Source organism: Vigna angularis, chromosome 1 (genome assembly GCF_016808095.1).
Source record: "Vigna angularis cultivar LongXiaoDou No.4 chromosome 1, ASM1680809v1, whole genome shotgun sequence".
Classification (NCBI taxonomy): domain Eukaryota; kingdom Viridiplantae; phylum Streptophyta; class Magnoliopsida; order Fabales; family Fabaceae; genus Vigna; species Vigna angularis.
In genome coordinates, this window is record NC_068970.1 from 35,446,663 (window position 1) to 35,455,720 (window position 9,058).

Sequence of the window (9,058 nt, forward strand, 5' to 3'; positions counted from 1 at the left end):
AGCATTCGAAATTATGAAACTTTTGATTCACATTTAATTTTCATTCAATCCAGTAACAGTAACCATGTTTAGAATATAATAACTGTGGGAACAAGTGCTGCAACAGTAAAGTTGCGTTATGCCAAAATATAAAAACCCGCATCTAGAGTTATGAAATTAATGCAACAATGAATAAAAAAATAAACAAAATTGTGGCTTCCAGGTTCTAGGGTGAATGGAATTCACGTGAATATTTTCTATCATTCAAAATTCACTTTACGCAAGGGAATTGGCTTTTCTATCATGCAGAATTAATTTGGCATATTGCGGTCATCATGCAACAGTAGGGTTATTTTAATGTGACAATCAAAAATTAAAAACTTGCAGCTTCGAGATTCACGTTACAGTGAATCTAATTTTCTTTCATGCCAATAAAAAATAATTAAACATCTGAAAAATAAAATCCTTAAATTTCATAATTCAAAAATTAAGGTTTTAAAAATTGAAAAAATTACTATTCATGGAGAATCATAAAATTCAGAACCTGGCTCTGATACCAATTGTAAGTAATTCTTTAATTTTCAATTGAATGAAAAACACACACAGGATCTTGAATTTTCATGATACTCACTATTCTCTCATACACAGTGGAAAAGAACTTACTTGGATCCATTGTATAGTTTCTTCCTGTCAATGTTCTCCCTTCTCTTACTCCTCTTTAATGTTTTCTTGATGATATAGAAAATCTGAGGGATGTCACAGTTTCTTTTCTTTTCAGAGAACGTAACCTTTTTTTCTTTCCTTTCATAAACTTAATCTGTCAACCGTAGTCAAACTTTTTCCATCTTTTATTATAGTTAATCAATTTTAATAAAATACCAAAATGTCCTTTATTGAAGTGAAAAGAGAGGGATTTATTTTAATAATTCTAAAATACTCCCTATAACTTTAATACATTATATTCTAATAATTATCACATTAGAATATGTATATCAAAGTTATACTTTAAATTACATGAACCATTCTTAAATATTAATATAATTTAACAATGTGTTGTACGGATTTATAATTAAAGGAAGATTGTTCATACTACCTTATTGTGTATGAAGAATAAATTTCAGTGGCTATTACACATTCTAATTTTCAAAAATTATTGATCAAAATCCACTGTTAATTACAAATAATTAAAATATCCAACAAAATAAAGAAACGAAAGTTTACATTTTATCTTCTACCATCTCCTCTTACTCATCTAACTTATGCTCACCAAAAGAAGCATTCAACACAAACAAACAAATCAAAATAATAAAATAACAATTTTATAACCATAATAATAATATTTCATGGAAATATATTTAACATTTTAGTATGTCAAAAAAAATAACATATTAGTTAGTAAGATTGAATAATTTTTTTTAAAACAATTTAGAAAACGTTTTTTTTATAATTGATTTAATTAAGTTTCAATTCTGATAAATTTAGATATTTTTAATTAAGTTTTTTAAATATTTTTGTTTATTAAATACCAAAGATATTTATATTTTTTTAATTGAGTTAGTGCCATTTAATTTTTTCAATAAGTTGTCCATCATTGGTTGTTTGTTTTTACATTTATAAAATATAAAGTCTTTCGTTAATACAAAAATGATATTGACGTGACTTTTATTCCTTATAGTAAAACTTAGTATTTCATGATCGCTCTAAACGTATTGATGTTCTATTTAATAAGATTTGAAAATTAGTTGAGAAAAAGGAAGTGGATAACAAATAATCTACCGAAGAACCATATATTTTTACATTAAAAGTTAATTTATTTTACATATTTTAGAAAATATTTGGTATAATAAAGGTTTAAGCTTATTAAGAAAGAAAATAAAAAATTATTTTTATTTTACTAACTCTTTCATATATTAAATTATCTTATTTTTCTCTTTACATGTTTATTTAATAGATAGTGGGAAAGATTTAAAAAAAGAGTATTTTAGAATGGATGATATATTTAAAATAATAAGATTCGATTATTATAATATTAAAATGTTTAAATATAACTAGAAATTTCATAAACGAGTTTCATTAGTTAAAAACACAATATTTTTTTTCGAAACTATTTTTCTAGTGTTCTGTCTTCTCTCTTCTTGTTCTCATTTCTTATTTATCTGTTTGAAGATCTAAGAGCGTAGGATTAATCCTTATAACGAGTTCTTCAAATCTAGTCGATCAATTTCTTCGTCTGAATAAGTTGATCTTTTGTTATTTTTCTAAGTCCAATATGATTTCTTCTTGCATGTGGGTTTTTTTCTAATTGCACGTGTCTTTAGAATCATGTGATCGATGATTATAATAATATGATCTAATTGTCTTTTGATGTTTTTATGTATAGATAGAACATCTTATGTCAATCAAGGTGCGCAAAGCTAAATTTTAACTTTTACAATGTTCATATTTTATGTTAATTATTGACTATTGTGATATCATAAACCTAGAATTATTGCTTTCTTGGATTTGTACTAATTTTTAGTTTTGTTGAATTTCTTATATTGTGATTGAGCATGTGTGGTATGATAGAATTTTGAAAAATTCTAAATATATATATATATATATATATATATATATATATATATATATATATATATATATATATATATATATATTTTAAAAGAATAATTTTTTTATATAACAGTATATATATAATATTTCTAATTTATGTATACAGTGAATACTTCCTTATAAGCATTATCTTGTAAGATTATGATAAATATTCAATTAATAAAAATATAATTAATTTTTCAAATTAATAAATTTATTTTCGCTAAGTAAGAAACTAATTTGTTGAGCAACCAAGTCCTAAAGAAAATATTCAACAAAATTCGTCCAATGAATTCAAACATTACCTAGTGATCCAACAATCCTAAGCTCTCTAGACTTTTATAATATGTTTTTGGTAATGACAATAACCCAAATTCTTAGGAGTCAAATCCACAAGCTTGACTAAATCTTCTAGGCTCAGTGTATCTTTTGGAGATCTCTCAAGAATTCAAATTTTCTCTTGGCCAACGAGTAGTGTCTCACCTAGTGATGGGTGTATCGTTTATAACTTCAAGACTCATAAATGTTCAACTTGGTATTATTGGCTTCAACTAGTTTTTTTTCTCTCTTTTACAAGTCATAGGAGGTACAATCTAGTTCTAAAATAGGTAATGTTAAGAAAATAATTTCAAACTAATAAATACACTTATCTGATAATCTAAAGTTCTTTATATATAATTGCAAAAACCTTCTAGATATATAAGATGATTGCTTTGGTCTATTTTGGATACTTTTTCCCATTCCTTATTGTCAAAACAGCTAATTTAGTTCGAAATTTACCTCAAATAAAATTAATTGACTTAGTTGATATATTTCAAAAATCTATATTCCCACAAAAGCTCAAACATCCCATAAATTAAAATTTAACAACAAATGATAAGCATACATAATCGTTTAATTAATCATTAACAAAAATCAACAAACCAATAAAAACATCCTCGTATCTCAATTCCAAAGAGCATTATATCTAATCCCAAAAGTCATTTACACAACTTAAATTAGCTAATTTCATAAAAGAATAACAAAATAGTTAACTTCTTTAACCTGAACTTGAGTTTTTATCTAAACTAAAAAGCTCCATAGACTTTATAACACACATGATACTCTCTCTACTTATACCATAAAAACTCAAATCAATGATCTAAACATATTCTTATAACCACAAACAAACATATATTTGTCTTAAACAAAAGAGTCACAATTTTTTTCCTTATGGAAACAAATCTTCAAAGTGAATAATTCAAAAGGTAAAAAATGATTAATATTTTGATCAAGTAAGATTCTTGTCCTCTATTCTAGGATTCTTATGATGTACGAAAACACGTACGTTAATTGCATGTGTTCAATTCAATCTTTTATGATAACAAAAGTTAATAAACACATATGTTTTGTTCACTTTGTTTCTGATAGAAAATAATTAAATTATAATTATAAAAATAAAAATAAATCATTTTTATAATTTAGTTATAAGTAGTTATATTTATTTTGAAGATAATTTTTATTTAATTAATTTTTAAAAAATGATAAAATTTGAAAAACAATACCACTGTAAAATCGAAAAACATGTGGACACCTATAAAAGAAATCATTTTTATACATATCTATAGATATATAAATATATATACTAGTGCAAATATATACTATGAATGTATGTTCACTTTTTTAATAATAATAAAATTATTATTATTATTATTATTATTATAAAAAATATATAAAAAAATTTATATTTTTATTGTAAGTCGATTTTATTTAATTTATAGAATTTTTTTATTATAGATAGTCATATTAAGGTAAAAATAGTTAACATTAAAAAATGTGGTAAAATAAAAAAAAAGGTTAAATTTAAAAGAAAGTGTTAATTAAAGGGTAAAAAAGTAAAACATTTAATTTAATTATTGTAAGTGAATTTTATTTAATTTTTGGAATTTTTTATTATATATGATGTAAGATTTCAATTTTTATAGCATCAATTACCATAGAATTTGTGATACCTTTAATATTACAAAATAGTCAACTCAAAGAAAACTTATAAGTTATTACATGTAACATCCCAAAAATACAATATACAACCATATAAGAGAATAATCACAAATTAATAATATTACAGATTAGTCTTACAAAATATAGTACGTATAGTTATGGCCGAACAGCCTTACAAACTAGCAAGGAGTTAAAATTGTACAATGGCTACAACTAGAACGAACGGTTTACAAAATAAACTTATACCGAACGCTATCTACAAAAGAAGAGGCCAACAACTGACCGAACGTCCTAAGGTTCAGTCTTCACTTCCACCTCTTCCAGTGCTTCTTCTAGCAACTCTTCTCCTTCTATTCACATCCACACGGATGATCATTGCAACAGGACAAACAACCGAACGCACAACACAGACAAGACAAAAAAAATAGGGTAAGCTTATGTAATTTAATTAATTCAATAAAACATACAATTTTCATGATTAAATCAAACAACAACCAAATCATAATTCATACATCATGGCATGCAAAGACCGACCACTTGACTCTCACTATCTAGACTGTATGAATTCTATGTAACTACGACGTTTGTGTACCCGGATGATGTAGTAACTGGGATGCCCTCCACAGCTGCCACCCGAGGTTAATTTGTTCCGTCCAAGTTAACCTTATGGACTAGGACCACCTGTCATTCCCACACATGACTTACTCCTCTCTACGTGAGAATGAGTAATCACGGAATATCAGGATAAACGCCCGCTAAGCTTTGCCCACATTCATATTTTACCATTCAATAACCACTTTCTGAGATATTCCTTCGTGGAATACTCTTTCATAACCAAACTATTTCATTCGTATCACATTTCAAATTCCCTTATACTTCATCATCAATATATTCAACTGAAATAAGATCACACTTCCTCATCATAGCACAAGTCCGAATGGAATAACACTCCTTAGAAACTAACATGACAGAGCGTTATTTACAAATGGATATGCTTCAATGCACTGACCCTTAAGAGTTCAAACCGAACGCCACCAAGCCTAGGCTGAGTACTAAGACTCTAGGCCGAACACCATTTAGAGACTGATATTGTTTGACACCGAATACTATTAACAAACCGAAGTACTATGAAGAAAACGAAAGCTATTGAGTTTGGCCGAACGCTCTTATTTTAACAACGATAATGATAGATTACTGAGATGAGACCTAGCGCTTGGTTTAAGACCGAGCATTGTAGAAACCGAACACTATTGAACGAGCGTTGGTCCAAGACCAAGCACTTATCAAGAACGAGCGCTACTGAGACCGAACGTTTGGTCCAAGACCAAGCACTACTTAACTTAAATAAAAATGAAGGAATATATATATATATATATACAATTATGCCACACTTATTTTTAATGAAAAATAACAATAACATCTACGACTTTAACTATTATAGAATACATTAACTAAACTGTTTAGGAAACTTAAAGAAGAACTATACTTAAACCAAACGCTCATTTACATATATCTAATAATATAAAATGATCGTCATTAGTTAAATTCTCTACAGAATAAGAACTTATTTTTAGACGAACACTCAAAGGAAAACAGAACGGTCAATACTGACTCTCGGTTACAGTTCACATAATTTTGCAGAGTATTACAGAGTGACTCTAAGACAATATCCCTAAAGCATGAGAATTCAGTTAGGACCCTACACTTCTATGAAGAATCGAACGATCACAAATGACGCTCGACCACAATTACAGAATTTACTCAGAATACCGCAGTTTGAAGATCAAACCCTATTCCCACTCACTTCACACCATTTATCAATCATCCACCTACACATCCAAACATGCAGTAACATGAATATTTCATATTCATCAAATAATCAAACAAAGCATCATACAAACATACAACCATTCAGAACAAGAATCTTAATCAAATTATATAAGTTTCCCTTACCTCTAATGTAGTCAAACGCTCAATGATGCAAGTTATAGCTCGCCACTACCAAAGACCTTAGCGTTCTACAGTCACGCTTTAAGAAACTAAACCAAACAGAAGACCAGAAATACTCAGAATAAGATGGTCCACTCATGCAACCAGAAATCTAGGTTTGCATGTGAAATGAAACGAACGTGCTAAGGAGAAAGTAACTCACTGGCTTGAAACCACAACTTGATCGGTTTAAACGAAAGCCCTTGACGCCGGTAGAGTTCAAACGGTGCTTGAGGGGTGATCGGAAGAAGAAAAGATGAGAATTTCTTAGAGAGAAGGTGGAGATGGTAGAGAGAAGGAGGAGATTCAGAAGGTTGAAGATGAAGGGTGCATACAGAGAAGTGGCACGAAAATTTGAAAGTTTAAGTTTTACTCCTACCATCAAAACCGATCGTCCAATTTGCATCACACATCTGTCTTCCACTTTCTGAATTTCAGACACCCCTTTCGCTTACACATGTACTCCACTAAGTTAGGGTTTTTATGGGTCTGACATTACATATCCATAAATAGCTTATAATAGCAAAAGATATACAAAACTATAAGACATTACACTGAACCAAAAATGTAATAGGTCTTCCAAAAATAGATGAAACTAAAACACAACATTGTATTTTATGTCTCAACTCCATATTCTCGTAGCATCTCCTCATCACAAATATCTCCCTAAGTTCACATCATTAAGGTGATCATTGCAAAAGAGAAGAAATAAAACAGACAAATGAACATAGAGAAGAAAGAGTAAGCTAACGTACCAAAAGAACATTTATACAATTTAGTTTAAAACAAACACAATAACTACATCCCCAATTCAAACAAGAAATCAAACAAATTATAACATTAGACTTGACCATCTGGATATGTGTATTGATGTTAGACTATGACAAGTTGTACACTTGTAGTGGTGGAACAACTTGTCTCCCCAAGCTACCACACAAGATTAGTTCATCTATTACCTATGGCCAAAGAACTTCTGCTACTCCTTATTACATAATCCCCTTCTCTAGTGAAGATGGAATGATTATTGGAGCATCGGGATAACTTCTAAGACTGAGTCCCTACATCAATACATCACACTACTAAACTCCACCCCCTACATCAATACATCACACTACTAAACTCCACCCTAGGAGCTACCTGACAACTATTAAAACATGAAGTCTCACCATGAGGTCCATGAAATCTCATCAATCATCGATATGATACCATCATATTCATCAACCGTAAACATACACATAAACATGTTCACAAACCATAAATATCCATTTTCTTATGAGATAATCGATTATCAAGCCTGATAATCAATTATTTTAGAGAGTTTTAAGCAAATATAACAATACCTACTGAAGTAATTGATTATCTCATAATACATACTACAATAATCGATTATCAGGTCTGATAATTATTATTCCAGAGAATTTTTCAACAAAGATATAATTATGACAGAAATAATCGATTATCAGGTCTGATAATCGATTATTCCTGTCAGTTGTTTACAATAACATGATTTTCGAATTGGGTTGCACCTAAAACACATCCAAATGACCAAATTAGTATTATTGACATTAGAATTGATTCAAAAACATGTTTATAACCCCAATTGATTACCATTTTGCTCTTTTGGTGAGGAATTAAGTGCACTAGATCAAACCAACACTCTAAAACCTCACATACCAAATTTTACCCATTTCTCATTAGATTTTGGTGATCTAAGTTGCTACACTATTTTTAAACTACTATCACTTCTAATCGCATCTCACTATTTTTAAGCTACTTCTAAAATATCGTTTTCTAAATATTTACAAATAATAATTTTATTATTTTTTTAAAACAGTTAAATTTTAAAAAAAATAATTAAACAAAAGGTTTAAACTCTCGGATCGTCGTATTTGTTGGAGAATCTCAAGTGGGTCCCTTTTTTAAAATTTTCTCAAGAGGACCCATTTGAGATTCCCAACAAATACGAGGACTATCCGAAGGTTTAAACCTAAGTAAAAAATGATTAAATTTTTAAAAAAGGTTTAAACCCTCATTTGGTCCTCGTATTTGTGTGTCAATCTCAAGTTGGTCATCGCTTTTTTTTCGGTCTCAATCAGGTCCATAAACTTGTAAAAATGAGTCAATTAAGCTCTCTCCGTTAAGTTTTCATTGACGCCGTCTGCAGATGCTGAACTATATTTTTTTTTAGTTGAGGTGGCAATGTGTATTAAAATGAAATGTGTATTAAATTGAATGAGTTTTCTGTTGTATAATCAACCATTCCACGTGGAGTACTATATTTAAAGGGACCAAACTTGTCGCCGCCAAGCTCGCCGCCAAGCTCGCCGCCAGTCACCACAAACTTGATGGCAGTGTGGCAATCACCACAAACACGCAAGTTCTTCATCACTCTGATAGGTCACTCCTGAGGAAAAGTAATAAGTTCAAACGCTATGGCCAACCTTTCACTATGATACCTTATAGTTTGACTCTTTTCATCTCCGTCCACTTCTTTTAACACGAAAGACGTGTCTGCAACATACCC